Below are 21946 nucleotides of genomic sequence, written 5' to 3' on the forward strand. Positions count from 1 at the left end.
GGTGGTTCTGCATTTCAACCACGATGGAAGCTGAGAGGTTGCTGTGATGGGTGTTATATTTTATAAACATGTTTTTCCTTTCCCCAGCATACACATCAACCCTCATGGAGTCAACTGCACCTGCCCCGCTTAGCAGATCGGCCTAAAGATCCTCATGGATGGATGAGGCAGTCAGCCTTTATCGGTTAACAGTTTAGTACAGGACGTAAACCTAAATGCTAAAGGCATATGATGAATAAAATGAAATATTCTTAAGTTATTGATCTTTCCTCCACTCATGTTTTTTTAAGATAAATGTCATGGTCCGCATTGGCACCCATTCATATTTTTATCTCCACTGGAATAAAATAGAGGCTCTGCTCTTTTTTTTTTTTTTTTTTTACCCGTTGCCATAGTAAATAGTAGTATTGGAACTTCATTTTTGACGGGGTTTTTTCATCCCCTTGCATGTGCTTCCATCAGGTCCAACATACTCTAAGTCGACTGAACTTATTCTGATTGGCTGTTCTGGAACCGAAAACTGGAGTTTCCCATCTCAGGCTCAGTCAACTCAGGTCTCAGGGTAAAGCTCAGAGTGTATTAAGCCATTATCCATCACCATCTACAGTGACCTCATGAGAAGAGGAGCATTTACAGTGTAATTAAAGCCTAAAAATGCTGCTTGTGGTATGTTTGAACAACAAGCAGCATTTTCTCTGTGAATCTGCCCATCTTTAACTTCTGACTGCTGGACTCGCAGCTCAAACCCACAGAACTTTCTAGTTGTGGTAGAGTTTCCAAATATTACAGGATGTAAATGTTTTTTTATATTTGAAGGACTAGTGGAACCACAAAGAACAGAGTACACTGTAAGACATTGGAGTTTTCAAAATTTCTGAACTTGACAGGAAATTTTAGGGGGTCAACAAAGAAATACAATTAAAATCCCCGGCTGTAATTTGTTGACCCACCTAGGTTTGAGTTATTGCTTTTTATTTATTATTATAATCATTGAAATGGTACTGTGTTTACACAGTTCACATATGTTGAGAAAACTGTTAACAGCATCAACCAACAAACACAAACCAAAGACTTAACTCAATATACTACAAAAAGGTAATTAGGACAGGATCAGACAGCGCTGCTGGATCAGGTCATTATAATCAAGAAAGAGCTTATTATGTGGCTTCACTTCCTCTCTCTGCTCTCAGGGATTTCAGCTCCTGCTGGGTGATCGACTGATCTCCTGATGAGGATGTTGTGTTCTCGCTATCATCCGCTATCATCCCCGAACACTAGGGCGATGACGACACACACTTGCATCGCCTTTCGCACCTTGTCTGCTTTTCCCATCGTGCACTGCTTCAGGAAGCTGGAGATACGGATGGGGCAAAACAGCAGCATGGCCATTGGGATGATGAACTTAAGCACCGTCAGGATCAGGTTGAACTGGTAGTAAACTACCTGGAATGAGGGGACAGGATGATGAGTAATTTTACAGAATTTAGAGCAAAAATATGTCAAAGACCTACTGTCAGTGGTGCTTCGTTTATAGCTTCTGTACCACCAACCTTTGCCAGACAATGGATATTCTCTTTCATGGATATTTAAATAAGCTTTTTAACTACTACATCAACTAATGTACTGGATTTAATTTGATCACTTTGTAATTGTTACACTGTGAAAAAGAAATATTTTAGTCTCTTAAGATCTTTATTTAGTCACACTTTAAGAGGTGACATGCACTGAGATATGCTGTGCATTAACACACCTGCACTAAACTTTCACCCATTAAACAGAATTAGTTCGTGAATGTTGTCTGTAAAGGTTCTCAGTCATCCAGTTCATAGTTATCCAACAACGGTTGAGGTCAAGGGAGAAACATCTTCTAATTTTTCTTCACCAAGTCCAGATGCCCTTGACCCTCAACCTTTGTTGGATGGTTAGTGAATGTTCATTGTTGGACCTTGGAATTAATGATTTGATGAAAAACTCACGTTTTTTGTTTTTTTTTTTAAAAAGCTGTTCTGTTCCAAATGTGTTCATTTTTAGTTACTTTAATTTGAATGTTATTCTTCACTATTATAGAAAAGTGGATATTGTTACAATATTTTCTTTTTACACTGGATTAGGTTTGGCCAAGTTTCCATTCGTAACTGGACATTTCAACTGTTGAGTTTTAGCTAACTATTTCAGCTGTTTTTCCAGTACTTTCAGGTTACTATTTCAGCCGTTTCCCCTGTACTTTTAGGTTACAATTTCCACTTCTCTGCTTTTTTGCTGACTCGATTTTACACACTCAATGGCAACAACTGACAATCAGGTACAGTTGACTCAGGAGAGAGGTGTATATTGTGCAGTCAGCTCTTTGTAGCTTGTAATTTACTGGTGTTTGTCACAAAGTTACTAAAATTTGCATCACACCATTTTTTAATCAAATAGAAAACTATAACTCAAAACTACTAAAAAGCCAATCAATATATTGTGTATAAAGTTTTGGTATGAAATTGTAATATGGAGGGTCTGTGTGTGAACATGGTCAAAGTGAACAAAACATAATACAAAGTGTACTAATTTTCTCACCTTGAAGTAGTGGTAAATTGCCACCACAGTCATGAGTGCGATGCTGGCCGAGCAGTTGGAAAACATTACGAGGATCCGGCACATGCCATCTCCAAACACCCAGTGGCCCCTGAGCAAGGCATCGATCCTCAGTGGCAGACTCACCAGAGCCAGGAAGTCAGCAATGACCAGGTTGAAGAGGAACAAGTTGTTGGGATTCCAGGCCTTCAGTTTAAAGCAGAAGATCCACAGGGCAACTATGTTAAATTCTAAATTTAAATTTTTTTATAACCAAAATAAATTAATCAAATTTTGGGAAGACACTAAATATGAGATTATTTTAAGATGCTGCTATTAAAAGTTGTGGGTTTGGTGGGTGAATAAGTATGAAAATCTGTATGCCCACACCAAGGAATGTTTTGAGATTTAGGAAATCCTCCTTTCACCTTCTTCCTTTTTTTCTGAAGAATGAAATCTGTGTAAAAACACAAAACAGAGCAGTTTCACTCCAAAGGTCAGATAATAAAGCATTCTGTGCAAAACACGTGGCGAGAACTTGATTCAGGCTGCGGACAGTTCACACTGGAGTCTGATATGGGCCACATTTAAGCAATTATATGAACTGTCAAAAAAGAGGGGAACTGGGAAAAAATTGGAATTGAGCATTAAGGCCTGCAGTCTGAACGTAGCCTTACATTAGCTGCTAACTTTAGCAATAATAAACACTAACATTAAGAAACGGTGTCACACCATCCAATGAAGCTCTCAATTAGGTCTCTGTACTCCTCCTCGCTGTCATTAGTGATACAGCAGACGAAGGAATCATCTGAAAACTTCTGGAGGTGGCTCATTTCAGAGTTGAAGCAAAAGTCATAAGTGTAGACTGAAGAGAAACGGTAACATTTCAGTTCCTTGGGATGTGCCAGTGTTGCTCACCACAAAGCCTGACAGGCAGCCATGCATCCATGCATCCTGACATACTGCGGCCTGTAATCCAGGCCACCAGGTCCTGATCCACCTGCATCACAGAGCTTCTCAGCCAGCCAGAGAGGCTGGACGGTGACAAAAGCACTGGATAAGTAGAAGAACATGATCCTCACATTGATGTGTGGCTTCTCCAGGTGAGTGTCGGGCACTGTAAAGTAGGGAGATGATGGCATCGTCCACCCTGCAGAGGGTCCAGGCAGTTGCGTACCAGGGGCCTGAGGTGCTGCAGAACCAGTCTCTCGAAAATCTCGATTAAAGGTGATGTTAGTGCCACAGGCCTGAAGTTTGAGAGGTGGCTGGAACATCCCTTTTTGGGGACAGGGTCTCATCTAGCTGGTTATGATGACTGTGGTGGACGGGAGGGGGGAGTGGAGGTGAGAGGGGGGCGGCAGAAGGGGTGTGGAGGGAAGAGACAGTGTGAGGAAGGGGGTCCAGCCTCCTGCTGGCCTGTTCATGCCTGTGATACTGTCCTCACAGAACCTGATGTGGTTAGTGTTAATTTTCCAGCAAATATGTAAAAAAAAAATAAAGAAAATACACCATTTGGCTAACATGTAAAATATGAGTACCATTAGCTGTTGTATTTAGCCATTAAAAAGACTGGCACTGTGCTAGGATGTAAAATATCAGGAACATTAGCTGCTTACTTTACGCATAAGAAAGGCTAACATTCAGCTAAAATGTAAAAAAATCACAAACATTAGCTGCTAACTTTAGTGATCATAAAGACCAACATTCATCTAACAAGTAAAATATCAGTAACATTAGCAGGTAACTTCAGCAATCGCAGACTAGCATTGTGTTAAATAAAACATGAGTAACATTAGCTGCTAACATTAATCATGAAAAAGGCTGAGATTAGGCTAACATTTAAAATATCACAAATATTAGCTGCTAAATTTAGCAATCAAAGACTAGCATGGTGCTAACATATAAAATATCAGTAATATTAGCCGCTATGTTTAGTAATCAAAAAGACTGGCATCGTGCCAAGTTGTCAAATATAAGTAACATCAGCTGCTAACACTAGTTATAAAAAAGGCTTACATTAGGCTAGTATGTCAAATATCAGCAACATTAGCTGTTAACTTCAGTCATAAGAAAGGCTAACATTCAGCTAAAATGTCAAAAAAAAAAATCACAAACATTAGCTTCTAACTTTAGCGATCATAAATACTAGCATTGTACCAACATGTAAAATATCAGTAACATTAGCAATTACCATTGGCAAGTAACTTCAGCGATCACATAGACTAGCATTGTGCCAACAAATAAAATATGAGTTACATTAGCTGCTACGTTTGGTAATCATAAAGACTGGCATTGTGCCAACATAAAATATCAGTAACATTAGCTGCTAAGTTTAGTAATCAAAAAAGACTAGTATTGTGCCAAGATGTCAAATATCAGCAACATTAGCTGCTATGTTTAGTAATCCAGAAGACTAGCATTGTGCTAACATAAAATATCAGTAACATTAGCTGCTAAGTTTAGTAATCAAAAAAGACTAGTATTGTGCCAAGATGTCAAATATCAGCAACATTAGCTGCTATGTTTAGTAATCCAGAAGACTAGCATTGTGCTAACATAAAATATCAGTAACATTAGCTGCTAACTTCAGTCATGAGAAAGGCTAACATTTAGCTAAAACGTAAAAAATCACAAACATTAGCTTCTAACTTTAGCGATCATAAATACTAGCATTGTACCAACATGTAAAATATCAGTAACATTAGCAATTACCATTGGCAAGTAACTTCAGCGATCACATAGACTAGCATTGTGCCAACAAATAAAATATGAGTTACATTAGCTGCTACGTTTGGTAATCATAAAGACTGGCATTGTGCCAACATAAAATATCAGTAACATTAGCTGCTAAGTTTAGTAATCAAAAAAGACTAGTATTGTGCCAAGATGTCAAATATCAGCAACATTAGCTGCTATGTTTAGTAATCCAGAAGACTAGCATTGTGCTAACATAAAATATCAGTAACATTAGCTGCTAAGTTTAGTAATCAAAAAGACTAGTATTGTGCCAAGATGTCAAATATCAGCAACATTAGCTGCTATGTTTAGTAATCCAGAAGACTAGCATTGTGCTAACATAAAATATCAGTAACATTAGCTGCTAAGTTTAGTAATCAAAAAAGACTAGTATTGTGCCAAGATGTCAAATATCAGCAACATTAGCTGCTATGTTTAGTAATCCAGAAGACTAGCATTGTGCTAACATAAAATATCAGTAACATTAGCTGCTAACTTCAGTCATGAGAAAGGCTAACATTTAGCTAAAACGTAAAAAATCACAAACATTAGCTTCTAAATTTAGCGAACATAAATACTTGCATTGTGCTAACATGTAAAATATCAGTAACATTAGCTGCTAACTTTAGCGATCATAAATACTAGCATTGTGGTAACATGTAAATATTAGCGACATTAGCGACTAAATTTAGTCATGAAAAAGGCTGACATTAATAAATAAGATATCAGTAACATTAGCTGCTAACTTTAATCATCCTAAAGACCAATGCATCATTCACGTGCTCCTGGGATCCCATTTCCCGAGTTGTGAATTTCGTTCTTCCGAAGTTGGTGTCTTCATGTGCTTTTAAGTCTGAATTTGGAAACAACATGTATGGTAATGAAAAGATATGGTGGATTGTCATTATCATCTGAAAGAGTCTGAGAGACTAGCATTGTACTAACATAAAATATCAGGAACATTAGCTGCTAACTTCAATCATAAAAAAGGCTAAAATGTAAAAAAAGATCACAAACATTAGCTTCTTAATTTAGCGATCATAAATACTAGCATTGTGCCAACATGTAAAATATCAGTAACATTTGCAATTACCATTGGCAAATAACTTCAGCGATCACGTAGACTAGCATTGTGCCAACAAATAAAATGAGTTTCATTAGCTACTACGTTTAGTAATCAAAAAGACTGACATTGTGCCAAGATGTCAAATATCCGTAACATTAGCTGCTGAATTTACTGACCATAAAGACTAGCATTGTGCAACAAATAAAATGAGCAAAATTAGCAGCTAACTTTTGTCTTTAAGACTAATGCAGTATTCACGTGCCCCTGGGATGGTCCCATTTCCCGAGTTGTGAGTTCATTCTTCCGACGTTGGTGTCTTCATGTGCTTCTAAGTCTGAATGTGGAAACAACATGGATGTTACTGCAAAGATGGGGTGGACTGTCATTGTCATCTGCAACCGTTTGAAGCTTTCTCTTTCAATGTGATTGTTGTCCGAGAGCTGTTACTGCACCAGTATATTACCTGAAAACCACTAGTTATACAGACTAGTGTTTAGCTAACATGTTAAATATCATTAACATTAGCTGCTACGTTTAGCAATCCAGCAGACTAGCATTGTGCTAACATAAAATATCAGTAACATTAGCTGCTACGTTTAGTAATCAAAAAGACTGGCATTGTGCCAAGATGTCAAATATCAGTAACATTAGCTGCTGAATTTACTGACCATAAAGACTAGCATTGTGCTAAAGAATAAAATGAGCAACATTAGCTGCTAACTTTAATAAGACTAATTGTTAATTATAGCCATAATGACGCCCAACATTAAGCCAACATGCAAAATAGCACTAACATTAGCTGCTAATTTTTGTCATAGAGACTAATGCAGTATTCACGTGCTCCTGGGATGGTCCCATTTCCCGAGTTGTGAGTTCATTCTTTTCATTCAACGTTGGTGTCTTCACGTACTTTTAAGTCTGAATGTGAAAACAACATGGATGTTACTGCAAAGATGGAGTGGACTGTCATTGTCATCTGCAACCGTTTGAAGCTTTCTCTTTCTAAGTGATTTTGGTCCCAGAGTTTTTACTGCACCAGTATATTACCTGAAAACCACTAGTTATAAAGACTAGTGTTTAGCTAAAATGTAAAATATCACAAACATTAGCTTCTAACTTTAGCGATCAAAGACTAGCATTGTACTAACATAAAATATCAGTAACATTAGCTGCTAACTTTAGCAATGATAAAGACTGGCATTGTGCCAAGATGTCAAATTTCAGTAACATTAGCAATTACCATTGGCAAGTAACTTCAGCGATCACGTAGACTAGCATTGTGCCAAAAAATAAAATATGAGTTTCATTAGCTACTACGTTTAGTAATCAAAAAGACTGACATTGTGCCAAGATGTCAAATATCAGTAACATTAGCTGCTGAATTTACTGACCATAAAGACTAGCATTGTGCTAACAAATAAAATGAGCCCCTGGGATGGTCCCATTTCCCGAGTTGTGAATTCATTCTTCTGACGTTGGTGTCTTCATGTGCTTCTAAGTCTGAATGTGGAAACAACATGTATGGTAATGCAAAGATATGGTGGACTGTCATTGTCATCTGCAACCGTTTGAAGCTCTCTCTTTCAACGTGATTGTTGTCCCAGAGCCGTTACTGCACCAGTATATTACCTGAAAACCACTAGTTATACAGACTAGTGTTTAGCTAACATGTAAAATATCAGTAACATTAGCAGGTATTTTTAACAATCACACATAGACTAGCATTGTGTTAACAAATAAAATGAGTAACATTAGCTGCTAACCTTAATCATGAAAATGGATGAGATTAGGCTAACATTTAAAATATCAAATATTAGCTGCTAAATTTAGCAATCAAAGACATGCATTGTGCCAACATGTAAAACATCAGTAACATTAGCTGCTAACTTTACTGACCATAAAGAATAGCATGGTGCTAACATATAAAATATCAGTAATATTAGCTGCTATGTTTAGTAATCAAAAAGACTGGCATTGTGCCAAGATGTCAAATATAAGTAACATTAGCTGCTAACTTTAGTCATAAAAAAGGCTTACATTAGGATAACATGTAAAATATCAGTAACATTAGCTGCTATGTTTAGTAATCGAGAAGACTAGCATTGTGCCAACATAAAATATCAGGAACATTAGCTGCTAATTTTAGTCGTAAAAAAGACTGACATTCAGCTAAAACGTAAAAAATCACAAACATTAGCTTCTAACTTTAGCGATCATAAATACTAGCATTGTGCTAACATGTAAAATATCAGTAACATTAGCAATTACCATTGGCAAATAACTTCAGCGATCACGTAGACTAGCATTGTGCTAACAAATAAAATATGAGGTACATTAGCTGCTACGTTTAGTAATCAAAGAGTGGCATTGTGTCAAGATGTCAAATATCAGTAACATTAGCTGCTATGTTTAGTAATCCAGAAGACTAGCATTGGGCTAACATAAAATATCAGTAACATTAGCTGCTAACTTTAGCGATCACATAGACTAGCATTGTGCCACGATGTCAAATATCAGTAACATTAGCTGCTAACTTTAATAAGACTAGTTGTTAATTATAACCATAATGAAGCCCAACATTAAGCCAACATGCAAAATATCAGAAACATTAGCTGCTAACTTTAGCGATCATAAAGAATAGCATTTTAATAACGGGTAAAATACCAGGAACATTATTAGCAGCTAATTATAACAATAATAAAGACCAACATTCAACTAACATGTTAATTATCATTAACATGTAAGTAATTAGCTGACACAGACATGTGTTGGCATGCAATCATCTTTGATGCGTCATTGTTGGGGAAGTGCTTGTCAAACAATGATTGACATTTAGAAAAGTTTTCCTTTCTGGGTACAAATGCACAAAAAGTAAGTTTTGAAATCAAAAGTTTACCGCTGTTGCTGTCATGTGTTAGGCATCAGCATATTGTCATTTTCCAGAGCTCATGTTGGGGTTTTCTCTAAGTGACAACATGCTACTACATTATAGTTTAATGCTATTCTGTTGTTCTCTGAAGTTTCCTCTGACACACAATAAGATGCGTTAGTCTTGATATAAAATCACAATTTAACATTAAATATTCTCAAAAGTAAAGCTCCAACTCAAAAGGAAGAAACTCTGCTGAGTGGAGGAACATTCATTTGAGCATTTCTCAAAAATCCTTCCCATGTAGAAATGTCAAGTTTCCCTTTTCAGTTAATGGATTTAGCGGTCTTCTATATGAGGTTTCAAGAAACTAAATCAAATGTAATTTCATCTAATTCTCTGACATCTACATCATAATATGTTGTATTGTGAGGACTAAACACGTACCTAAACAACAAAATAGGTCAATTAAGTGTCTCACATTTACATAAAAGACCATTTTCCAAAACAACAAATGTCCGTTGGAAAGTACAACACAAGACTTTTGGAAAGTATGACATATTTGACCGTCTCTATAAATATGGCAAGTAGCAGTCCAGCGACAGGCTTACCGGACCTTCAGTGGCCTATGTTGTGTAAGTTACATGACGTTTGTGAAATGTTAGTAGATTGCTTTGGAAAAGATGGTCGTTTGGATAAAAATATGTGCATTATGTAAGTAACGTGCCTCAATGTTATTTAAGTTCTAACATGTCAACTTTGACTTTCTTTCACACTGGGCTTGAACCTCAGTCTCCCGAGTTAAAGTCCTGAGTTTACTTGACTTATCCTTCTACCTTACCATCTCCTTACACGGACTTTGTCGCTCTTTATACCAGGTCACTTGACTTATTCTGCCACTTCTACTCACAGACTAAAACGCCTAAATATAGGTTGTAATAATCTGCTGCATCATCGACATATATAGCTGTTGTGTGGACAGGCTGTGAGGATTATGTTGCAAAGAACATAATTCTGTTCAGTGTTCTGCGTGATGCTGCTTAGTAGCTCTTCTGTAGGTGTAAATGAAATAACAGCTGTAGCAGGGCTGCAAACATTTCTGTTTAGTTCGGAGTGAGAGTCAGTATTGGACTGTTATGACCCGAGCGCCGTTTGTGTATTTGGGATGTTGTGTTTCCATATCTGCCCTAAGCAGACCTTGGCCCGCCCCCAATGCTGCAGCCATCTATCAGTGGAAAGTATAGGGCTGGAGAAGGACTCTGCTGTAGGTGAGAGTATGGTGGTCTACAGTGAAAGAAACCGTTGTTACCAAGTGTTTGGAGTCTGCGGCGAGCATGTGGCATTTGGCGAAGTAATTCGCCAGTTGAATATTTTCAACTCGCTGTGTTGCGATAGCCTATCAACGTTGAGATTGTCCGTACGTCACCGACAGCTTCAGAGCGTTGTATGGAGAGCAGGGAACAGCGCTCCAGCTTTCGGACAAATAAACACCTGTGGTCGGACTGGACATTGCTCACAACTACGCCGTTTTCTCGAGGGAGGAGCTCAGAGTTAACTGCTTTTATTAAATTAGCTTTTTACTGTAGTTTTCAGGATTACAATGTTGATTTATCTTCACTTGAGCTGCTCAGCCGCTAGGTTCCGTGCATGTCCGGTTCCAGTGTTGTTCGCGTTGTTAGCTGTTGGACTACAACTTCATATTTATGTAAAAACCAGACAAAACTGGACATAGCTGGGAGAAAAGAAAGCGAGGAGGTTGAACTACCCGGTGCGTTCCTGGTGTGTATGTAACTATCACTGTACTTTACTGTGACCAAGTTAGCATAGCATAGCCCTGATCGATCCGAACTCCATTCAGAAAACAAACATTTTAGAAGTTGTTGTCCTGCTGTCTTGCTAACAGACCTGATAAAGCATGAATTCATATGTTAAACAAATTTGCATCATGTTGTAGTTATTTCGGCATCAGTTTGATCTGTTTATTGCAATTTAATCACAGCAAAATGTTAACTTTGGGTTGATACAGTTATATTAATGGCAAATTGTGTTTATTCACGTTAAAATTGCCTGCATTGTGTGTGAACACTTGCAGCGAATGTACTCACGCAAGGAAAGCGTCACAATGACAAAATTTGCATTGTTCTGAATGTGGGAACTATTTTTTGTTCACTCTGTGTGCTTTTGTGTGCCAGTTTGCCATCACTACTTTTGTGTTTATCCAATACCTTAGTTACCTTTAAAAGGACCTTTGTCGATTGCTTCCCTTTTGGGAGTCGTTTTCTGTTTGTTGTGCATTTAAAGACACTTTATATTTTAAATAAATCCCCTTTTCTTTTTACCTTACTCCTGTTTCCTAGTTCTGCCCTGGAACAAATTATTAATTGTACTTACCTCCTCCCCCTGGGCTTCAATCTGAGGTTCGTAACATGGATGTTGATTAATTTTAGGCCTTCTGTGTCATATCACACTGCAGGGATCATCACTCTTTAATCCTACGTGCCACAGCCACATTGTGAACCAACATAGTTCAAACTAACATGTTTCCAGGTGTGTTTGTCTGACTTTCACAGCAGGAAACTGACAAAACGTTGTCATATTCTTCCTAAATGTGTCAGTTGTGACCAATATTAAGTGACATTATTATGCTAAATTATTTAGGATTTTCATATTATAGTCATACTGGAAATAACCTAATTGTTTTATTTAGCCTATAAATATAGGCCATAACTTAAAAGAAAAAATATAAGAACTATTAGCAATTACAAGATATTTAGTAAAATAGGTTTAATCAATTTACCACTATTATGATTCCCCTGGCCACAACTGGTTTCAAGGTCTTAATAGCTCAGTGCAGTAAGTGGCCGAGCATGTGAATGTGCTCTGTTGAGAGAGACACGGGTTTGAATCCCGTGAGTTCTCCATTTATCTTTGTTATAATGAGATTTATTCATTACAGTACTTTCATGAATCTTATGCTGTCCCTTTTTATATTTATTTATTTAGTTTGAAATGAAGACTAGAGAACATCCATGGTCCTCAGAGGCCTGGAGATGTGTACACGAAGGTAATATTAAAAGTCTTTACATTCTCCATTTTGTCCTTTAATCTTTGTACTGGTGACTAATATTAAAATCAAGTTATTGTGAAAAGATCCTGCAGTAATCTGCAGGAAAAAGACACCTGCTGTTTGTAGATGGTCTACACGGAGCATTCCCAACAGAGCACGCTGTTCAAGAGCTACTTGATCCAACTACTGAAGGGTTTGATTAATAATTATCATGTTTATAAGCTTAAATTATTGATCTGATGTGAATTTAAGTTTAAAAGGGCTATATGTAGTTTTTCAATGAAATTACTTAATAAATCACTTTTTAACTTTCTTTTTGTCATGTGGCTGTAGCCTCTTTTTTTGTCATGTGGCTGTAGCCTCTTTTAGAAAAGCGTTTGCAAACCTTAAGTTATTGCATGTGTATATGGCAGCACATTCAAAAGCGTGCAATACACTAGTGTTGGGTGGATGCGTTGCCTAAAGCGTTATGCAACCGCTGCCTTGAATGAGACATTTCTATCTACATACACTGCGGGTCACCCTTACATGAAAGTCACCATGTTGCGCCGTCATGTTTCAACAGTAACCCAAAATTAAATTTGAGGACCACACATGTTATTTAGCACAATTAAGAGCCAGCAGAGCATGTCGGCCATTGTAGCTTTTCCTGCTCGCTAGCAAAGGGAGGAGTGAGCAGTGACTGATTGTGCGTTCATTTACTGTTTACATGGACATACGTATACAGAACAGTATACAAACATATAAGGAGACACGTATAATAAAAACTTTACTTTCCGTACCCACTGTATGATCCTCTTTTTAATATCTTTATTTAATAAAGACTACTCCTGGTATTCAGACCCCTTTAAATTTTTCACTCTTTGTTTCATTGCAGCCATTTTCCAAAAATCAAAAAAGTTCATTTTATTTCTCAGTAATGTACACTCAGCACCCCATCTTGAACAGAAATGTAGAAATTTTTGCAAATATTAAAAAAGAAAAACTGAAATATCACATGGTCATAAGTATTCAGACCCTTTGCTCAGTATTTAGTAGAAGCACCCTTTTGATCTAATACAGCCATGAGTCGTTTTGGGAAAGATGCAACAAGTTTTTCACATCTGGATTTGGGTATCCTCTGCCATTCCTCCTTGCAGATCCTCTCCAGTTCTGTCAGGTTGGATGGTAAACGTTGGTGGACAGCCATTTTCAGGTCTCTCCAGAGATGCTCAATTGGGTTTAAGTCAGGGCTCTGGCTGGGCCATTCAAGAACAGCCACGGAGTTGTTGTGAAGCCACTCCTTCGTTATTTTAGCGGTGTGCTTAGGGTCATTGTCTTGTTGGAAGGTAAACCTTCGGCCCAGTCTGAGGTCCAGAGCACTCTGGAAAAGGTTTTCGTCCAGGATATCCCTGTACTTGGCCGTATTCATCTTTCCCTCGATTGCAACCAGTCGTCCTGTCCCTGCAGCTGAAAAACACCCCCACAGCATGATGCTGCCACCACCATGCTTCACTGTTGAGACTGTATTGGACAGGTGATGAGCAGTGCCTGGTTTTCTCCACACATACTGCTTAGAATTAAGGCCAAAAAGTTCTATCTTGGTCTCATCAGACCAGAGGATCTTATTTATCACCATCTTGGAGTCCTTCAGGTGTTTTTTAGCAAACTCCATGCGGGCTTTCATGTGTCTTGCACTGAGGAGAGGCTTCCGTCGGGCCACTCTGCCATAAAGCCCCGACTGGTGGATTGCTGCAGTGATGGTTGACGTACTACAACTTTCTCCCATCTCCCGACTGCATCTCTGGAGCTCAGCCACAGTGACCTTTGGGTTCTTCTTTACCTCTCTCACCGAGGCTCTTCTCCCCCGATAGCTCAGTTTGGCCGGACGGCCAGCTCTAGGAAGGGTTCTGGTCGTCCCAAACGTCTTCCATTTGAGGATTATGGAGGCCACTGTGCTCTTAGGAACCTTAAGTGCAGCAGAAATTTTTTTGTAACCTTGGCCAGATCTGTGCCTTGCCACGATTCTGTCTCTGAGCTCTTCAGGCAGTTCCTTTGACCTCATGATTCTCATTTGCTCTGACATGCACTGTGAGCTGTAAGGTCTTATATAGACAGGTGTGTGGCTTTCCTAATCAAGTCCAATCAGTATAATCAAACACAGCTGGACTCAAATGAAGGTGTAGAACCATCTCAAGGATGATCAGAAGAAATAGACAGCACCTGAGTTAAATATGAGTGTCACGGCAAAGGGTCTGAATACTTATGACCATGTGATATTTCAGTTTTTCTTTAATAAATTTGCAAAAATTTCTACATTTCTGTTTTTTTCTGTCAAGATGGGGTGCTGAGTGTACATTACTGAGAAATAAAATGAACTTTTTTGATTTTTGGAAAATGGCTGCAATGAAACAAAGAGTGAAAAATTTAAAGGGGTCTGAATACTTTCCGTACCCACTGTATGTTGAGTTTTTACAGATTTAAAAATCGGTGCTAAATGTAATGAGATTAATCTGCCGAGCTGTCCAGTACCTTCAAAACAAAAGCCCAAATACGTACTCAAATCCACTAAAATAATATTAACGTTGTAATCAAACTAATTCTTGAAGGTAAAACAACAAAATAAATATTTAATTGATAAATAAAATAATAATAGAAGATATAAGAACATTTTGTGGTGCTGATCAAAGGCAGAAGTTTCACAGTTGCGTGGAGTGTCTGTATGCCCATGTGTACGCAAACGTGCTTTCTGAGGCCTAATAAGAAGTAATAAGAAAGCCGCTCAGCCGCCATCTTGGCAACGCCTCCGGGCAGCTATTTTGACTGACACGAGGCTCCTGTCTAAAGGAACAGGGAGAGAGCCAGAACTGCCCTTATACTGGTCACTGGGACGCAAAAACTACATCAACAGAATCAGCATTAAAATCTGATAATCGCTCAAAGAGTTTAAACAACTTTGCCCCAAAATAAGGTTAAAGAAGTGTTTTTCCCGGCCAGTTATACTTTTACTGCGCATTCACCACTGCATGCGCAGTAAAACGAATACAGACCCTTAACTCTTCCCTTCTCATCTGACATTTTCTTTGTGTGCGCTTACGTTGTGTGTGTGTGTGTGTGAGACGGACGGGTATCAGCATTGATTAGTGGGTAAAGGTAAGCGTGTGTCTCTCCCTGTCCAGGGGGGGATTTCCATCACTTTCCTCCTCCCTCCAGTCGCACACACCAACCAGGTCTGAACCCTCTGCTCCTCCTCTCCCCCTCCGACCCTCCCGCTGCCGTCTCATGGCGGTGTAGCGCTCTGCACGTGTGTTTGTGTGTGAGAGTGGTGTGCGCTTGTTTTTTTGGTCTCAGACCGTCTTGCGATGCCATTTCTTCCTCGGGACGCGGAGCGATTCGATGGGCTGTCTCTTCTCTACTGGTAAGCTAATTCCCTCTCTGCTCCTCCCCTCCTTCTGTTTTTCTGTCTCGTGCTCCTGCAGGAGGTGAAATAGTTTTACAGCCTGTTTACCGGCAGATGCTCTCTGACTTTAAGTCCATGCATGTGCGCAGTTCTGGGTCGTGCGTGTCAGAGCTGTTTTAAAGGCACCGACAGTTTTATTTAAAGGACATTCAGTCCAGGTTCTGTTTCTCAGACTTGTTTCTTTTTTTTTTTTCTTTAGAGCTCAGAGGGACATTGTGTTTGTTGTTTTTTTTCCTTCACTACATTTATCTCTTTTTTTTATATAATTTTTTACCTTTTGCCTTTAATTTCTGAAAAATGAGCATGTGTCCTCTCAAGTGCTTTTAGACATTTATCAAAGGAGTTTTACAGGATATTTCTCAATGAAGCTGAAACAGTCTAGTAAGATATTCCAGTCTACAGGTATGATAACTGATCAATCGTTTAACTTATTAATCAAGCAGCCTACAAATGTCAGACATTCTCTGGTTTCAGTTGAGGATTTGCTGCTTCTCTTTATATGAATTTAAAAACTTTTAGTGGGATGTCACAAAATACAACAGGGGTCATTCGGCATTTTCAACCATACTGTACAACAACTGCTTCGTCAATTAATTGAAAAGATAAAAGTATAACCAGTGGCGGGAAAAGTATTCAGATATATTAAGTAAATGTAGTAATACAGCAGTCAAATGCAGTAGATATTGCCTCCAAAATATTTTATAGAACAAAGTAGAACAACAAGGAAATATTCAAGTGACGTACAAGTACCTCAAAATTATACTTGTAGGCCTATAATTTATGGAAATCCTTATTCCTGTAAAGCTGAAATTCTCGTTCCTACTGCCTCCTATAGAGACTGCGGAGAGGCTTTAGCTGTAAAATAACTCCCTCAGCGATCTTGTTTGAATTCAAGCTGGAGCAGCATCCTGCGACTGCTGGTAATCTGTCAGCATATGAATCAATCTGCATCACTCGTCTCTGTGAAAACAGCCGCCGGGACTCTCGTGCTTTCATTTTCCTCTCTGGTTTTTCCATTTGACACATGAACGTACGAGAAGGGACGCAAACAGAGGAGATTAAATATGTAAAGAGCAGGAAGCACCAGGGGACACTTCTTCACCGTTTAACAAAAACTGCTGCCATCATGTGGGAAAACCTCCTTTTATTCAATTATTCAGTGAAGACAGTGATTAAAAACATACTTCTCAGCTTATTTATTACCTCAGTAAACACTTTCCTACTGAGTTTATGGTCTCATCCGCTACTTTCAAGTCTTCAACACAGCATGATGTTCATTTAGTAAATTATGGTCCCGTTTAAAGCACCTCCAGAGTGTTTTTTACAAATAGTTTAATTTTGTGCTCAAAGTTGCAAAAGTTGCTTAGTTGTTAAAACGGGGTTGTGACGTATGACTACAGTAATTAACACAGCATATCGTAAGTGAAGACTCCAGCCGGCCAGTTTTGGTTGTCATGGTAATTGATTACGTCCGACTACAAACCACACCCTTATTCTCCATTTGAGAAAGAACGTTAACCAAAAACGGCAGTTAAAACTGGCTGGAGGGGGCTTTAAGGGGAAAATAGACGATAATACAGCAAATGCTTTTGGGCGGGACTACCTTGTGATTGACAGGTCGCTACCATGGCAACCTGTCAATCAGGATAGAGGTGACTTGCATCCACTGCTCTGTGTACATTTGGTTTTCATTATTAAATGGCAGTCAGCAGGAGAAAGAGCACATCATGTTTGAGTCCGTTTTGTTTTAAAAGTAAATTGTTTTGTTAACTTTTTTATTTTTTATCATTTTAGTTTAGGTTTTTTATATCCAGGATGTATTTAATAACCGATGTTAGCAGCAGAACATAACTTATAAGTCTTTGGTTTTGTTGTAACACTGATAAATAACTTTTGGAAGGAGGGCCAGTAAGTTTCAAACGGACTGGTCCGATGGGGCCGGTTCTGTAAGGTTTAAACCACTGAGCTCTTTTAACTACTTCTATTTTTTAGCTGGTCAATTCTCAACTATTTCTCTTATTTTCTTACTAGTGCACTCTATTATCATTAACTCAAACTATCAATCCTCAATATTCACATCCGGTGGATGACCACATTAAACAATACCTGTTTCAATACTGTCACTTCACAAGTTAAAAATCACTTTTCACTCTATGATCGCCAAAATCACAATAACCAGGACATCATAATACATCATATAAACCGTGAGAATACTCACTTCTGCAGAAACCAGGGATGCGTTTCCAAACAGGAGGAGGAAGGTAATTGTCCAAGTGCAAAATAAAATAAAAAATAGAGTCCTAAGTGTGGGGTTGTGCAAGTGGTGCTGGAAGTTGAGTGTAAAAGTGGTGCTGGTTGTCCTACCGCTGTAGCAGGTGAGGGGTAAGATCAGTAGTCCTTGGCTCAGAGTTTCTCACTTCAGGGGTCTTCAACCCAGGGATCTTCTGGTCTCATCTGGGTTGGCTCGCCATCAATTTTAACTAAGGTAAAAAAACCTGGCCTGCAGTCAGACACGGCCAGAATAGTTCATTAGTCAATAGCCTCTTCAAATGTGTTTCTGAAGTGTTCATTCCTTTAACTGTAACCAAAATATACACACATATTGCAAATGGAACAAACATTTCTTAAATGTACCTTTTACATCAAATTAATTACTGAGTAAAATAAAGTTTTTAGTTTAAAAAAAAAAAAGCAACAACGTTGCAGAAAATAAAACCACGCAGTGCAACTGCAACAAATTCACCATGAACAATGAAATACAATGTCTGACAAAACATAACTTAAGTTAACATTAGCCTCAAACACTGTGCAATTAACCTGTTGAAAACAGGCACCATTTTCCAGAAAAGACGCCTAAAATAACATACCCAAAATTAATCAGGAAATTAATCAACCATTTGGCCTAGAGCATAATTCTGGTCTCCTTTGTAAAGTCAGAAGCTAAGGAATATAAATCCATTGTATATTAATATATTTATTTTACAATGCAATAAAGAAAAAAATCTGTTATTTTTATCTTCATCTCGTAAAAAAAACTAACTATATTTTAATACAATAAAGCATCAAAACCATCATGAGGAAGCTGTTAATGCAACTGAATATCATTTAATACACCTAGACTGCAATTGTAACTGTAAATCTGATGAAAATAAACTAAAATACAACAGTTTTCATACAACATTTTCAAATTGCCAGGCGAATGTCCATATTTTGGCAATATTTACTGTTAAAAAGTTGAAAACAGGAGTATTCATCAACATTCCTGTCACCAAAAGCACTCCCATGCTTTACAGTGATGGGGCTTGAGCAGACCTTTAATTTGATACCCTACATGTCTACATATCTCCAACGGATCGGCCACAAAAAGACGAAAAACACCGCGTGTTCTCAAGCGACATGTTTCCTCTCTGCAGAAAAAGACGACAGCGCAATAATCAAGATGGCGCCCGCTCAGACTCGGAGCAACAATATCGGCTGGTTTCGGAGTTAAAACGGCGAAATAAAATAATAATAAATTTCCATCAATAATTTCGCCCAGAGCACCACTGCCCCCCGGTACCGGGAGCGTCTGTCTCCGACATGTTTATACTCTCTCCGTTGAGTTGTCAAACAGATTAACTTTAGTTGAGGTCTACAACAGAACCTGCTAGCTTAGCACTAGCTTAGCGCTAGCTTAGCACTAGCTTAGCATCTCATGACGCAACATTCAATTATTTTGTTTCACCGCGACTCACCGATTCGGGGATTTCTCTCTGTCATCCGGCAGGTTTCCGTGAACAGGACCTCACACACCTGCAGTCTTAAAACAAGTCACTAAAGTTATTTCACTGTTGAATCTGAGCTACGTCGTTCAGAAGCAGCTCCTCTCCCCACAGTGTCACCCAGCGTCTGACCGGCGCGCTCTGATTGGCTGAGGCACGTCCGTGTTGTTAACCCTTTGTGACCTTTCTGAAAGAAGAGCTGCAGACCCGCGGGAGGAGCTAGAGGCCGGCCAGCTGTCCGCGCGCGGAGCCCTCTGCTCTCAGTCACACAGACCGCTGCAGCAACAATGGCAGAGAAAACACAGCTGGAAGATAGTTAAAATGTTCGTACTGCTGTTATTCTGTCATCACATTTGGGCAGTTTAAATTAAATTAAGAGATGATAACAACATTATGGTTGTTATTTTGGAGCTCTGCAGGCGGCCTCTGTGCTTGGGGAATTGCGCAATCTTGCTATAGTCATTTCCGGTTAGTGCACAACAGTAGGGGCGAGTTGAATATCAAAACGTTTTGCAACATTTTTGTATTGAACGACATGTTTCCTTGCAGTGTTGAGCAACTTTGTGTAACGGGCTTCAAGGTATGTTGGCTCCCGTTTGGTGGGTCTCAGGGTGTTACCCAATCCAAAACGTTTTGAGATTCAACTCGCCCCCAGGATCTGCCCCAAGCACAGTCAGTCGGTCAGACAATGATGAATGTGGAACTTTCAAAGGCACCCCGAAGACTGTGCAAAACGAACTTTCGGACTGTGTGTTGTCCATTCTTACAGATTACATTCTGGAGGAAGTAAAAAAATGCAGAATATCCTGTGATTCAGGCAGATGAGACATCTTGATATGTTCATCCATTGTCAGTCGGTGCTTGTGCTTGTGTGTGGTACATCGATAAGAAGTACAACAGAGGTAAGATGAATCAGAATCAGCCTTATTGTCAGGTATGTGTACACATACGAGGAATTTGACTCTGAACAATGCTCACGATGTGCTTATTTATGCAATAAGACAATAATAACACAGGCTGGAGTATAGAAAACACAAATATATATATATACACACACACACACACACTATGAACAAAAACAAACAGATTGAGACAATAGTGCAGAGTGCAATGAGCAGAGTGAAAAGGATGCAGGGGGAAAATTATTATTGTTATTATTATGTACATTTCGGCGGTGGTTGTGATACAGTGCACATACACATACATGTATGTATAGTTTATGGGCAGCTCTGAAATGTTAAGATGCGGTTATTTCCAGTGGTGGACAGTAACTTAAGTAGGCCTACTGTACTGAAGTACAAATTAGACGTAGCCTATTTGTACTTTACTTGAGTGTTTCTTTTCATGCCACTTTCTCTGTTTATGTTCACTGTTTATGTTTTTGTATATTAATATAATATTGGCATTAAATAATTTCTGACTATTTCACAGTACTGGTATCCTGCTGTTTGTGTTAAATTGTATTGGGACTGACACTAACTGGATATGGCACAATCCCACCTAAAATATTTTCACAGCCGCCACTGATTGGAGGGTTTAACGACCCACACTCCGCCCTAATTGGTTTCGGATGGCATAAATACCAAGGGCTGAAAGAGGAGCTAGAAAAAATGTGGAAAGTAAGAGCAACAGTGGTGCCAGTGGTGATCGGAGCACTGGGGGCTGTGACCCCCAAACTGGGAGAGTGGCTCCAGCAGATTCCAGGTAAAACATCAGAGTCTCTGTCCAGAAGAGTGCAGTCCTAGAACAGCTAAGATACTGCGCAGAACCCTCAAACTCCCGGGGACCCGAGCTTGAGGATGACACATACCAGCCCGCAAGGGGTGAGAGGGGGATTTTCTATTTTCTATTTATATAAAGACACATTATAGCAGTGTTCATGTTATTGTGTCCACCTTCTGTGGCCCTCTCTCAATAAACAAATGTCTGACTCAACATGACATTCCACTGGTGAGAGATTACCACTGTTAATTATCATATGGGCAGTCTGTTGTGAACAAAACCTAAAGAGCAGGAAGAAGAACTCAGTTTGGTTTCAGTTTAACCAGCTGCTGCACCTCAGTCTGTCACGGCTGCTTTAACATCAGCTCCACTTGTGGTTTTGTTCGCATGTTCATGGATCTTTGTTCTGTGTCAAGGTAAGAGTGTGTGTGTGTGGTATGCTTTACACTACTTTTGTTTTTCTGCTGCTGAAATGTTTGTCTGTGTTAGTGAATTATAAAGAAAACTAAACACCACTTAATTGCAGGTTAAATGTGTTGTAACAAGCGTTACTGAGAGTGTAACGGGTATAATACTACAGATTTTCTTTTAGTAATGTGTTACATTACTGCGTTACTGCAAAAATCAATACATTACTAAAATCTCCAGTTTTAAAACCTGGATATCAGAAGATTATTGCAGACAGGACAGAGTTACGAGTGAAGGCAGCACAGACAGAAAGCAGTCT

General features: G+C 38.9%; 1 long non-coding RNA gene across 3 annotated transcripts; it reads right to left on the minus strand.

Moving 5' to 3' along the window:
* Nucleotides 1–1364: 1364 nt before the first annotated feature.
* On the minus strand, nt 1365–19594 carry LOC119911323. 3 transcript variants are annotated; one of them, XR_005445845.1, is made up of 6 exons: nt 19471–19594; nt 18101–18236; nt 17955–17956; nt 2950–3016; nt 2563–2766; nt 1365–1443 (listed from the first exon to the last, which is right to left on the minus strand). It is a non-coding gene; the product is annotated as an uncharacterized LOC119911323 (long non-coding RNA). The 3 variants fall into 3 exon arrangements; XR_005445843.1 differs by lacking the exon at nt 17955–17956; XR_005445844.1 differs by having other exon boundaries at nt 17955–18236.
* Nucleotides 19595–21946: the final 2352 nt, after the last annotated feature.

Source organism: Micropterus salmoides, unplaced genomic scaffold, assembly GCF_014851395.1.
Source record: "Micropterus salmoides isolate LMB-PRFRI ecotype aquatic unplaced genomic scaffold, ASM1485139v1 Ms_hic_scaffold_2, whole genome shotgun sequence".
Taxonomy (NCBI): Eukaryota; Metazoa; Chordata; class Actinopteri; order Centrarchiformes; family Centrarchidae; genus Micropterus; species Micropterus salmoides.